Raw genomic sequence first — 14,506 nt, forward strand, 5'->3', positions numbered from 1 at the left:
ATAAAAATTTGCTCTTTGTTAAACGGAAATTGGGGAATAAAATAAACAGGGGGGCTAATAATTCTGTCTTCAACTGTATGTATATATATATATATATATATCAGAGTTCATTTCCGACTCGAGCTCCTTTGCCGACCCTTCCCCTCTCTCTGCGCTCAATAGTTTCTTGTTTATAACCTCTACTATCCTACCTCAATTGAAGGTGAAAACCCCTTAAAAATAATTATAGATAGATTTGAAGCAAAAAAGGGCTATTTAAGTGAGTTTATATTTAAGTCATTTAAAAAAACTGCCAAATGGGAAAAGAGAAAGACAAAAATACTTGAATACAAAATATTTTTTTGCTCTGCAAAAAGGAGATATGGCACAAAGGTGATGAGGAAAAGGCTTTCATAAGGATGAGACGTGCAAGAGCTTAAAAAAACCTTTCTGTCATAGCAGAAAACATTTAGAAGCGAAGACAGGCTGGGAAGTGTTGACTATATCCGTGAGCCTGTTCTGTGTCACAAGCGATGAATTAAAGCAGCCTGCCTCACTGAAGCCTCCAGCCGGCTTTGTTCACTCATTTGACGGCTCATCAAAATGCAGTTCCCTCTCAAGGTCTCCAAAGCAGGGCTGCCAACAGCACCTGTGGCAAAAGAAATTCTAAAAACAAAACGACGCTCTCGCTTAATATTTAACGCTGTCTGGACAGCTTACTTAATGTGAAGTGAAACCCCTCAAAGCGTTCAAAATTCACAAGGATTAAAAAGATAGCTCACCCAAAAATGAACTTTCTGTCATCATTTACTTGTCCTCCACTTGTCACAAGCCTGCCTGAGTTTCTTTTTTTCTGTTGAACACACACACAAAAAAATTTAGATTAAAGAATGTTGTAAACCAGACACCCGACATCCATTGTAGGAAAAAAACTATAGTTAATGGCTACCATTTTCCAATTTTTTTTCTTTTTAAAAAATGAAAAGTAAATAGGTAAATAGTAAAATTGCTGTTAGGGTGGGTGAACTAACTTTCTTTCTTTATTTCTGACAAAAAAAATAAATGAATGCACTTAATTCATCAAAAATAACATAATAAAGTTCTAAAAAATAAATTAATTTCCATTGAAGTGATTAACAATAAGACTCCTTTTACAATAAGACACTGCAGGCAAAAACATGTCAGTTTTGAGAAGTGCTTTTTTTGCAACATAGGCTCATTCTGAAAAAAACATAGCCCTATTTATATTTCTGAATATTGCGAATTAAGTAGCTAGAGTATGGCTGGATTTCATCTTTAAAAAGAGCAATACGAGGCGGTATGACGCCGTTCCTTTTCTTGCTTACCAACTGCTGCTTACCTCTATATGGACGTATTTTCCACTGTTACCAGTTTGTCCTGTAGTTTGATGCGTATGTCGTCAGATTTGAGACGCAGTGTTGTTGATGCAGTTGACTGTGACAATAAGGTTCGAGTCCGATGAATAATGGATCTAGCGAGCTGGTAAGACAAAACCAAAGCCTAAAAAATAAAATAAAAAAGTAAATAACAGGGTGAGAATGTGGTCAAATCTGAAAACGTGATCAAAATCAGGGGGCTTTTCTTTTTCTGCATTGCTTTTGGTGTAGTTGGGTTTAGAGAAGGCGTGGGTGGGTCAATCTGCTTTTCAAACACTATTGGTTGGGTTTAAGGAAGGGAGAGGGTGGGTGGTATTGGTTGGTTAGTCAGTCAGTAAGTTAGTCAGTCAACAGCGGCTTCTGGTAGACTTACATGAGAAAAGCAGGCGTGAATGGCACTCGTGAGAGAAATTTGAGATCTTAAAAAGTTTACGCAGCGGCCTCTGGTGGATTCGTGAAAACAAAAACTGCAAAAAAAATGTAGCTCCTAGGATGTATTTTGCTCTGTCCAGAAATGTTAATGGTACATAATCAGAATGAGCCTGGGTTGTGTTTTTTTTTTTTTTTTTTTTTTTTTTGTGTGTAACGTAAAGAGAACACCCAAAATACATTATTAAGCGTTTCTTTTTTAAATTACAGCCATTTTTTTTCTTCTGCATTGAGCCATAAATCTCAACTTTAGCAGCACTAAACCTTCACATTTTTATTCTGGTATTCTTTTTTTAACATTTTTTGATAGGACATTGGGGATCAAGGTAGGAATCAAAAAGGAGAGGGGAAGGATCACAAAGGACCTCGAGCTGGGAATCGAACTCAGTTCGCTGTGAGGATCTAGACACATTTAAACACTACGCCATTGGTTTTATTCTTTACACGTTTAACACTTTACACATTTTAACACTTTATTCTTTTTTTTTATTATTTTGTGAATATTTTTTTCTAGCTGTTTATTCACAGTCCATTGTTAATCTCCTGTAAAATCTACAGTAATTTACAGGCAGAAGTTCATTACGCCTGATTTACACTGGGCTTCAGCGTCAATGCTTGATGGAGGGTGTATCTGAAGTTGGGGCTGACACGATTGACATAGCAGCATCAACCAATGATATTAATCCGCAATGGTCTAAGCTGTTGTCTTTGCATAAATCTGTGCTTCTATTGACGCTTGTAAAGTTGAGAAATTCTCAACTTCTGCAGTGAGCAGCGGCACTAATGGATCCACAATTTAGTTTGACAACGCTTGACCTCACCCAAAGTAAATGGGAAGCATTGACACTGACACCTTGTGTGAATGGGGCGTTACTATAAATCAATTACAGCAACATTCATCTTGCTGAATAAGTATCTACAGTATTCTATATCTTTACTGTAAAATATACAGTAATTTTCACAGTATCATACTGCATAACTCTCCTACAGTAAAATACCATTCATATTACAGATTTATTCTGTGTAATTTACACAAATCATTAACAGACTATTTTCTACATTTTGGAGCAATAAAAATAGATTCTAAAAATCCCCTCTGTGAAAAACATGTGCTAGAAATGTATACACTATAGCACATTAAATATAAAATGCTGCAAAACATTAGAAAACAAAAACACTAAAAATATGAAGATAATATGTTTTTACTATTCATCTGCAGTGTTTTAACACTTTATCTGTGAAGTATTAGTGACAGGAAGTATATTAGGACTTCTGGAGAGGTTTGACTGTCACATTTTGTCTAGTTTGAGAACTTTCCATAAGCCAAATGTATTTAATTTTATATTGTAAAACCCGCTTATTATGGCTTTACCCACTAAAACCCACCCTCACAGGAAACCTGTGGCAAAATATGAATGTAAAAAGACCTCATTAAGTATGAATTTAAAGCATTTTGATTATGAGGAAAAAAAGGCATGCATGTCCTTGTAACCACACCTATGCCATAGACATGTCATTATACAATTTTGTGTCCTCGTAAACGAGTACACACCCACACACACACACACACACACACACACACGGCCTTGCATAATTAATCATGCATATGAGATGCATTAATGCAGACATTCAGAAATATTTAAACATGATGTTGCTTCCAGGCAAAAGGGTCCAGTCAACAGCAGCTGCATGATGTCATCGGTAATCATGATCTAAATATGCCCACAGAAAAGTGTGAGTGCTGGAATGTGGACTCAGCTTTTAGAAGTTTAGTAATTGGACTGTGCAGCTCATAACAGTATGTTTAATTGTTGCATAATTTATCTTTTTTTTTTTGGTTTTGACTCATTGATGTGACGATGTTCTAGGTATTTCTTTGTCTTTGCAAAGTACAGTAACACTGCTAAATCAGATTTTCTTCCACAGTGTTTCTGATTTCTAAACTGTCATAATCATCAGCGATCTAGTCCATACAGATCGCTAGAGAACTACAAATATGCCACCAAAAGAACTACAAATCCTGTAATGCACCACGCACTCACACTTGTTCTGGTTCTTCTTTGATTACACAAACACAGCTGGGAGCTGCTCAAAGACTGATTTCATGGACCATATATACAGCACACAAAGACTTGTGACTGAGTCTTGTTATCTGTTAAAACTGTGACATTACACACGGTTTCCCTTGCCTTGTCAAGCCATGTTGTAGCCCTCACGTTGTTTTATTGTTTATCCTGCCTGCTGCCTATACCGACTGCTCGCCTGTTTATTGACCACGATTCAGGATATATCTGTTTACCCCTGTTTTGACCGTTGCCTGCCTGACTAATCTTATATATAAACTGCACATAGATCCTCAACCCCGTTGTCCAGCGTCCTCACATAACAAAGACAAATACCCAAACATTTTAAATCAACTATACTGCAATGTAGGTAAAGTAAGCATAGTACTGCAAGTAATCAAATAAGTAAATGAATAAATAAATGAATAAATAAATAAATAAATAAATAAATAAGACTTGTAGTTTTCTGACAGGACATTGTCAAGTATTTTTATAATTTCCAATAGCAAAGTGCAGGTAATAATATGGAAACATTATAATATTCCTTCAGTAATAAAGTTGCACTCTTTATCCGATGATTTGATTTATATAGAAGATAGACAAGTAATCAGCAAGTAAGCATTAGACAATACGCTGTTTTTAGTAGTAAGTTTTTTCCCTTTATAAGTTATAGTTCACCCCAAAATTAAACATATAAAATATAATAATCATTTTCTCACACTCAAGTACTTTTAAGATTTCTTTTCTTCTGCTGAACACAATAAATTATATCGTTTACCGTATACTTATGTATTTATGTAATTTCTGAAATTTTCTTGTTTTTATCACTTGATTGGTCATGAAAAAGTGCATTATAAATAAAATGTATTATTATTAAGAATTTTTTTAAAGAATTACTTATATTTTAAAACGAAATATATATATATATATATATATATATATATATATATATATATATATATATATATATATATATATATATATATATATATATATATATATATATATATATATATATATATATATATATATATATATACACACACACTCAAGTAATTTTAGACCAGAGATGCTCAAACTAGTGCCCACAGGCTGGAATTGATAACCTTTGATTTGGCCCACCATCCCATCTGAGAAGAGGGGGAGAATTATTGGGAAGGTTTAGAGATTGTCATTTCAAATTTAATATAACCCTTTATTAGTTTGTTTTATTGTTATGTTAAAAGCTAACTAAAAACAAACGTTTCAATTTAAATTGAAATCAGATTGTCAAATAATCAGATTTAGTTTAAAATGTACTGTCAACCAATGGATAGAGAACTTTGGTGAGCAAATCAAGGCAAAAGCAGATTCTGCTTGACTAGTGTATTCAGCATTGAACTCCACTGTGCTATAAATATAATTGTTTATGTTTTTAGTGCAATTGTTAAAATGAAAAACTTTATATGGCATTTGGTAAAACGATTCAAAGTTATGTTTTCTAATTTTTCAAATAAATAAATTAGGAAATGACCCATGGCAACTTTATTGTAATATAGTTTGTTTTTGGCCCTTCATATATATAAAAAAAAAAAAACGTTGGGCACCCCTGTTCTAGACGTTTATTATTATTTTTTCTTCTGACAAAAAAATATATATTCTGAATGAATTTGAAAACCAGCAGCTATTTTTCCAACATTCTTCAAAATATCTAACATTGTGTTCAACAGAAGAAACTCAAAAAGGTTTGGAACATGTAAAGAATAAGTAAATGATGGCATAGCTTTTTTTTGGGTGAACTATCCGCTTAAAACCACACAGAAATGTCTGCTAATGGGGTAATAAATATAGAAAAACTAATTTTATTCTTGAAAGATTTGTTTTGCACTTTTCATCATTTCTTAATGTTTTAATTTCCATTACGAAAAAGTCAAGAATATATTTAATAATAACAGTAGCTTGTCAGTGTCAGTTAAAAAACAATTGTTTAGCTAATATAAATATAATGATATAGGCATTAATAAAGTATGTATTACTCACAATCTATTACACATTGTTCCAAACAGCTTGACAAACTAAGCATCATCCTGGCCTGTTTTGCAATGAAAAAGAAGTACAGCTGCTGGTGACCACTTGATGGTGCTGTCAAACAGCCAATTATGATTTATACTTTGAGAACGTCATAAAATATTCATAAAACAGTGCAGGGTTCACCTACTGTAAACCATTCCTCTCTCATGACTTGACTTCTGTGGGTTTGTGTCTGTGGTTGGTTAACAGAGCATGACGTGGAGAGTTCAACTGGTGGATCAGTAAGAAGAACTGACGCACAACACTTTTAGAAAAGCTGAAAAAAGAGGACCAGACCTGAAGTTCTGGAGAAAGATCAAAAGAAAATCACATACTGTATTTGGTTATAGCTTGGACTCGTAACTCTTTAAGGACTGACATCAGTCTGACACTTTCATCATATGACATTCATCATGCTCAAAAGCTGTTCTTATTGGTCATAAATGCATTTTACTTAGTTGGATAAAGAATAAAGCCTCTTTGATGCCCAGAATTCACATAAAATTGAATTAAGATCTTTTCGAATAAATTTGCAGTCTTTTTTTAGGTGAACTTAGGTGAAAAGTTGAGTTCATAAAAAATATGGCAATGTGCACTACCTGACAAATGTCCTATCACCTATCCAAGTTTTAGGAATAATAACTTCAGAAGTGGCTTATTTTTACCAAAATAAAATATGAACATGCCTTGATTTTAAATTATATAGTTAGAACAGTAAGGCCTGACTTTGCTTAGAAAAAAGTCCTGTCATTTAACAAAAATAATGTACAGTAGAATATAAAGTCATGGTTCTGTGGAAAAATGATTAATATTGTGTATGACTCCTTTGAGCTTGGAGGACTGCAACCATGCATCTTATTAATAAAGTCATCTGGAATGGCAAAGAAAGCATTATTGCAGGACTCCCAGAGTTAATCAAGAGTCTTTGGATTCATCTTCAATGTCTCTTCCTTCATTTTACCCCAGACTTGCCCAATAATGTTCATATCTGATGACTGGGCTGGCCAATCCTAGAGCACCTTGACATTCTTTGCTTTTAGGAACTTTTATGTGGAGGCTGAAATATGAGAAGAAGCGCTATCCTGCTGAAGAATTTGCCCTCTCCTGTGGTTTGTAATGTAATGGGCAGCACAAATGTCTTGATACCTCAGTCTGTTGATGTTGCCATCCGCTCTGCAGATCTCTCTCATGCCCCCATACTGAATGTAACCCCAAATCATGATTTTACCTTTACAAAACTTGACTGATTTCTGTGAGAATCTTGGGTCTATGCGGGTTCCAATAGGCCTTCTGCAGTATTTGTGATGATTAGGGTGCGGATCAACAGAAATTCATCTGAAAATCTACCTTCTGCCACTTTTCCAAATGAACAACTAGAAGTCAAGTTATTATATATGAAGAAACAATGGATAATGTCTTGGGAGGAAATTTCCAGTAAATATCCAGTTAAAAGTGAAACTTGATGAATAAATTGTCATTAATAATTGGTAAAAATACATTTGTTGCAGGTCAACTAGACATACAATACGGTAAAAATACAAAACTGATTTAAAAATATGTGACAAACTTGCATTTTTATGTTGCCTGGACATAAACAATCTGTAATTTTTATTTAACCTGTGCTTTTTATCTATATTTGTATTAATTATTATTAATTATAGATTGGATTGGATTTGTTGAAGGCAATGCCTGTACATTTAAAAGAAATGTGGACATTTTTTTGTGTGGTAATATTTGGACTGCGAAAGGTCTAACAAACCTGTGCTATAAAACACAAACTTGCTATAAGTCAGTGGTCACCAAACTTGCAGATTTTAGCTCCAACCCTAATCAAACACACCTAAAAAAGCTAATCAATGTCTTGCTAGGTATACTTGAAACATCCAGGCAGGTGTGTTGAGGCAAGTTGGAGCTAAACCCTGCAGCGACACTGGCCCTCCAGGACCGAGATTGGTGACCCCTGCTATAAGTGATGAAGGAATGTGGAAATGAAAATGTTACTGTTTACTACTGAAATCCCAAAGGTCCACCTAAAAAAGACAATGAATCTATTGTGTTCTACTTCCTGATGAAGATTTACTCCTAGCTAAATTTAATTTGCCCATATAATTGCATATAGCTAAGCTTTTGTCTTGCCCTAAACCAAGATGCAACCAGTAGAACTGGTCTAATTGCATCTGAAAGAGCAATTATAAAAATCCCATGATTAAACTAAAAGGTACAGTGTTAGAGTTAAAGTAAAAAAAAGAAACAAATATTTATACAGGATATGAGACATCCCATTTGGTGTCCACATGAAAGTAAATTTATAGAAGTAAATACAGAGAAAGCATATAAAATGTGAGCAATGTATATTTTAACGTTTCAAATAGCTTTTGTAAAAAATAGGGTGAATTAATGTTCCATCGTCATTTAATGTACCAGATTTATTTATGTAAACGTACTTGTAATCTGTAGCCTAATAATTAATCATACTGCATTTTATTATTATAATGTATTTTTATTAACAACTTCTACCTGAGAAACGTTAAGGTTTGAAGGATAACTACTATGTATGAAGAATTAAAATGATAGTTAATATTTTAGAGCTGCACTTTAATATTAGTATAAAACAATGTAGCTAAAATTAAATAAATAAAATACATAAATAATTAGTTCTGACCCCTATCAGTTCAGCTGTTCTGTGTGATGTTAAGGCTTTATATTTCGGATCATAGTTAATGTATACTTCACAATCACTGTATTTTACTTCAATTACATTGTTTTATGCTGTATTTTAAATAATTGTGTTCTTGATAGGTAAAAAATAGTTTAAAATCATTCCTCATACACATGCACACACATAAAACTATAGTATAAGAACTAAATAATGATTATAGAATTAGCAATAATTACAATATAACATCAATATTTCCAACCAACGGTTAAATTACTAACCTAATGGTGTTTTATTGCTGTCATTAAAAATACGTCGCCCCAAACATGACCCTTGTGTCCCCCTCGAGACGGACGCTGCGATGCGTTTTGTGCGTAAAACAAACTACAGTTCAAGCTTCGTGACGGTAAATGACAAACCGAGAGCCAATCAAATCGCGGGATTGGCCATATGTAGCCTTAGCTGTCAGCGAAATAATCCAATTAGCAAACACGCCTTGTAGAGCTTCGGCCAATCATCGAGCCACTTGAAGAAATTATCCCTCCCCTCCATCAAGACGCACAAGACTCTGAACCGAAGGATATCTTGGCCTCCCTACAGAAGCTGATTATTCGGATCTATGTAATGATTTATCCCACACCATGATCACATATTGATACGAGATTTAGACAGATTCAGCCAATAAGTGGACAGATTTGTTCAGGGAACATCAGCGTTGGCGTCAAACATGCGCAAAAATTCACGCTATCAAAGCAGAGAATCGCCGTGAACGGAATGATCGCTTCTCACGTGAAGTCACTCTGATTGTTTGTTTTTAAAGGAAGCGACAGGTATATCGACCCCGAAAACACCCGCAGCCGAGAGTCCGAAGTGGGAACGACCGCTGACATCCGCAGAATATCTGGAAATGTAAGTATGGGGTCGTGTGGGCCTCGGGTTTGCTCGACGAGTGCTCGTGCTAAGCTAACCAGCGCGAGCCTGCGCGTGATTTCATTGCTAAGTACGAGGCTTGTTGTGTAACGAGCGGACTGACACATTAGCGAGGCTCTAACGACATTAGACTGACATTAACGCCCACTTCTCCGTTTTGATATAACAAAGAAACGCTGTTGTTGTTGTTGTTATTGTGTGTGGCTTCGGAGTTTTATTGCTTTTGTTTGTCCCGTAGCGGCGACAGACAAACAAGTGCGCGTCACAAATAATCCCGTCGGCTCGTGCTTACTGTTAGGAAGAATTCAGTACATTATGTAATCACCTCTCCTTCTGTTTCTCTGACATGTTTAAAGCTTTTCCCTCTCACATTTGACGCTTCGTTTGTCCTTTTAACCTACAACTGTGTTGGCTCATGTTAGCCTTTCCATGCATTGTGGTAGCTGCTTACTTTTGCCTTATTGTATTTCAGCTGAGATTCACGCTGAGCTATTGTCGTTGAGGCTGTTGATACATTGCAAGGTTTGCTAAATAGCTAGTATTTGCTGCAATACAAGAAAATGTGATTCATACTTTGTTAAATTCACATCAATTCACTTCACGAGTAGCCAAAGATTGAATGATAGTGGCTATATAGTTGGAGACGTTTATAGATCTCTAACATTGTCTGCCTTCAAGAGTCACTCTTGTTTTGTGGCATTTGCACATTCATTTTATTTCCTGATGCAGATTGTTGGAAAAGCATATAATTTCTGTTGATTTTTTTTTTCATCTCCACACTTTTTTTAACAGTAGAATTAAACCCCACTTGGGGCTACTGTTTATGGGCTTATTGCTGTATTTTAAATTTTTTTAGACAGACATGGTCTTAATTCATTTAAAAGTTTTAGATTTGCTTCTTTTTCAATTTGTATTTAGAAAAGATACATCGTTGATCAAAATTGGCAGTAAAGACAATTGTGATGCTATAGACCAACTCAAACTTTGACACTGAGTTCATCTGCTGAGAGATTAAAGGTCTGATTATAACTGTAGATAAAATGCTTTGGTCATCACTTGTTAAACCGATCGTACAACAGCAGACGTGACGACAGCAGTTAACGCACTTTCTTTATCGTGATTGTACACTGAGTGAAACTTTGACCCAGTCTGCCTTTCAGGGAAAGTGCTGAGCTTGCAGTTCTTTATCTGATGCTGATTGCTAAAGGATGGGTTTGGACAAGTGTGTAAGATGACTGTAAGAAAAGCAGATGAGGGGACCTCTTTGTTTGCTCAGTGGCTTCCTTAAAGTCCGTCCAGTTCTGTGACAGGCACTGAAGCACTGGCAGGAACTGATGCACACGTCTACCATGTAGATTTCTTGTGATGCCGATGTAACATTGGAAACTGAGGGTGTGCTTGTGGAAGTTGTTAACACCCTTATGTTTTTTTAATAGCCATTTAAAGTTAAACTAAAATGCTGACTTAATTTACTCACTCTTTATTAATACAAACTTAATGGACTAACTTTCTTCTGTGAAACTAAACATCTTTTTATGTCTAAAAATGAGGTGTAAAAAGCAGAGGTGCCCAATGTAGCACTCGCGGGCCAAAGTTGGTCCATGGTAACCTTTGGTTTGGCCTGCCATCCTATTTGAAAAAAGGGAGAATGATGGCAGTTGGTTGGAGCGAGATCGTCATTTCGAATTTAATGTGTAATCATTTGGTTTTTTTTTGTTTTTTTGAGGAGCTACAAAAAAGTAAACTAAGATGAAATGTTTTGAATGAAACAAACTTTTAAAGGGCACCTATGGTGAAAAATCTACTTTTCAAGCTGTTTGGACAGACATGTGTGTAAATATTGTGTATAGACCATCATATTGGGGTGATATAAACACACCCAAGTCCTTTTTTTTTCATTTTAACAACATAAAAACGGTGCACCAATTGGAGCGGTTTTCAGACCGACTGCATCTTGATGTAGGAGTGCGGTCCCCCCGCCCACCAATATTAATTGACAGGAACGTCACCATCCTCAGTTTGTTGTTTCACGGCCGCCATTTTCAGCGTGCGAGTCAAAGCGATATCACTAAAGGAACACCCTTGCTCTATTTTTATATGCAAGGGCCATTGGGCTCAACACAAGATCAATATTCTCCACATTATTGCTCTTATCGGAATTATTGTTTGTACCTTTAGGTAGGTTTGCAAACGTGTACTTTTCATTGCGTCTACCTTAAACTTCAGCCGTTTGCATTTCTCCCGATCACAAAAGCTTCCTGTGATCTTAACTAGGTGCAGCTGAAAAAGTGCAAGCGCCTTGCCTCGTGCGCGTCTCTCTATTGGAAATAAAATAACGAACTTGCCTGCAGATCGCATACCAGAAGTGCAGCTCTGCGTGCATTTTAGAATTCTAAACATAGGTTTCTATCAGGGTACACAACGGGTCTTCAAGTTGGCGGCTGGGCGCAGACAGCCACCGACTTGAAGCACCTTTGTGTACCCTAATAGAAACCTATGTTTAGAATTCTAAAATGCATGGCGCTGTGTGGCGTGACGATTCGGGACACTTCATGTTTCTGCTGCGCCACAGAGAGTGTCTGGTGTGCCGTGCCGTGGCTTCGAGCGGCGCATCTGGTGCCTCAGTCAAAGTTAATTCAGTGTATGTAGTTATTAGTCTTGGTTTACAACCTCTGCATTTTAAATTAGCACACAGTTGACTGTAAAACTATACAAAGACACATGATTTTGTACTCTCTGCTTGGTCTGTGTCCGAGTCGTACATGTACGGCTGAATGCTGGTTCTCTCACTCATGTCGCTTGCAAACACAGAGCGGGGGAGCTCTTGGCTCCGCCCCCTTGTGACGTTGTGCGGGAAGCCAAAACTAATTTTCATGTGAAGCAACACGCCTCTAAAACAGCGAGCTGTTTACATGCCCCCAAAATAACAATTTTTAACACATTATAATAAAAAAAATCTGAACTGTATTGAACTAAACCTAAACTGGCACACTCAGAAGAACCATAATATTAATATTAAAGCATAAAAAGGGGGTAAACTATGTACCCTTTAAAATGTAAATACTGTTAATTGACACAGAGAGAGGACAATGCACATGACATCGGTGAGATAATCAAGGCAAAGACAGGAGCAGTTTGACTAGTGTGTTCAGTATTGAGCTCTGTTGTCTTATAAATGGAATTGTTAATGTTTTTACCATAATAAGGTTTTGATAAAACATTAAAAATAACCAAGCATCATCATTTAATATGTTTTAGAGCAACTTTTTCTAGTTATTTTTAAATAATAAGCAAACAAATGTGCAAATTTAATGTAATACGGTTTGGTTTAACTTCAACCCACAGCCCTCAAACAAGTTTGATTTTTGGGCATTTATAGACCATAGGGATACAAACAAAGACAATGGTCCCTATTTCCTGTTTTACATTTTTAATTTCCATAGCTTTTGAGAATCTAAAAACAGCCACATATCGATAAATAACGTTATGACAGCTGTTTTAACATTAAGTTATGATTGACTTGCCTCTTGTTACGGTTATGAAATAGTTTAATAACAAGCAGGAAATGTTCATGGACCAAAGACATGACCACACTGAAATGGTCTAAAAGAAAAAGTTTGGGCACCCCTGGTCTAAAGTGTCCTGGCTTGGTTTGGAGTCCATACTCTATTAGTACAGAGTAAAATGTTATTCAACATATAATCTTTTTTATTCTACAAACAAAAATCCTTACCATCATTTTTTTGCTATAATATTACCATAGGCTGCAGCTATGTGCACGCATTACTGTTTTTATTATGTGATTTTTTTTCAAGCTGTTCACATTGGCAATTTAAAAATGATTAATACATTATTCTTAAGGCTGGAATATACTTTTGTGTCTAGTGATGTACTACTTTTGTGTCTAGTGATGAATCCTTGGTGCGTGCTTTGCATTTATACTTCTGCATGCTCTTTTAAAACGCTAGCTGGCAGTGGGGTTGCGATGTTTCTGTCTAATGAGTTTATTGGGTTGGTGATTTGTTTACACCGGAAATACCTCTTAAGCTAACTTACTGTACAAGTGGCTTAAACTCCCTCTTTAGATGGTGGAACTGGATGTGCATCAACTTAAATCATTAAGTAAATGTAAAATAAAAGTATCCAGGGCTTAATTTGTGCCAGAACATGCTGGATCCGGTACCTGTTTTTACCGATTCGCCCTCCTCCCCTATTCGCTGTCCACTTTCTTCCACAACTCCCCAACCCTCTTCACTTTCGTCTGCAATAGCCCCCCCCGTTAAGGACTAGGCTCCATCCACACTTATCAATGCTGCATAGCCAAACTAATAACAGAGCTTGTGATTTATGCATTGTTGGAAATAGTACATTTTTTTTGAGATGTGCAGTGTTGATGTAAAGGCTGATTTATACTTCTGTGTCAAGTGCAAGTGTATGCTCCAGTGCAATCTTTGCTCAGTCGCATAGCCCTCGCCATGGGTGATACTAATGTTGACATGCACTTCTCAAAAGATAGTAACTACATGTCGCAACGATGCGTAACCCAAGTAGCTGTGACCAGTGTGGGCGGGACTCGTTTGAGCGATTGTTTACAAGTGTTAAGTCTCGTGAAGTATAAACAAGAATTGAAAGTAGCTCTAGATGGAAACTCTGAATGAGTGAGTTTTAGCTATTTGTACATTAAGGTAGCGTTCAGAAAAACCAAAACACCTGTGAAGAAACACGACAAAGAGAAACATTAAAACCTACTGCCAGCTAGTGTTTCGGAAGTGTTATTGCAGAGCAACGCAAACAGCATGCAGAAGTATTAATGCACGACTACGTGCAAGACAGACATCGTGGGTCATGCTGATCACTTGTAGATAGATTATTCACTTATACACACCCACAGCCTGTTGTTTAAAAGATTATTAACTTGTACCACAGCTTTTGCAAAGGGTCTTGGTAGGGATGTCTAAAATACTGGCTTCGCTACCAGTTGATTCTGAAACGTTTTTTTATTT

General features: G+C 36.1%; 1 protein-coding gene and 1 long non-coding RNA gene across 4 annotated transcripts in view; one reads left to right on the top strand and one right to left on the bottom strand.

Moving 5' to 3' along the window:
- Positions 1-249: 249 nt before the first annotated feature.
- On the bottom strand, positions 250-8,938 carry LOC103911924 (uncharacterized). Its single transcript, XR_663065.5, has 4 exons — positions 8,855-8,938; positions 1,340-1,500; positions 762-832; positions 250-628 (listed from the first exon to the last, which is right to left on the bottom strand). It is a non-coding gene; the product is annotated as an uncharacterized lncRNA (long non-coding RNA).
- Positions 8,939-9,116: 178 nt separating this feature from the next.
- Positions 9,117-14,506, top strand: part of ppm1bb (protein phosphatase, Mg2+/Mn2+ dependent, 1Bb) — a 55,415-nt gene continuing 50,025 nt past the window's right edge. For 2 of the 3 annotated variants that reach the window (XM_005156264.6, XM_068224468.2), the window contains exon 1: positions 9,117-9,482. The gene's annotated coding sequence lies outside the window, so the exon portion shown is untranslated. The remainder of the gene's footprint in view (positions 9,483-14,506) is intronic. The other variant, NM_001007313.1, reaches the window with a different exon arrangement.

The sequence above is a fragment of the Danio rerio genome, chromosome 12 (genome assembly GCF_049306965.1).
Source record: "Danio rerio strain Tuebingen ecotype United States chromosome 12, GRCz12tu, whole genome shotgun sequence".
NCBI lineage: Eukaryota > Metazoa > Chordata > Actinopteri > Cypriniformes > Danionidae > Danio > Danio rerio.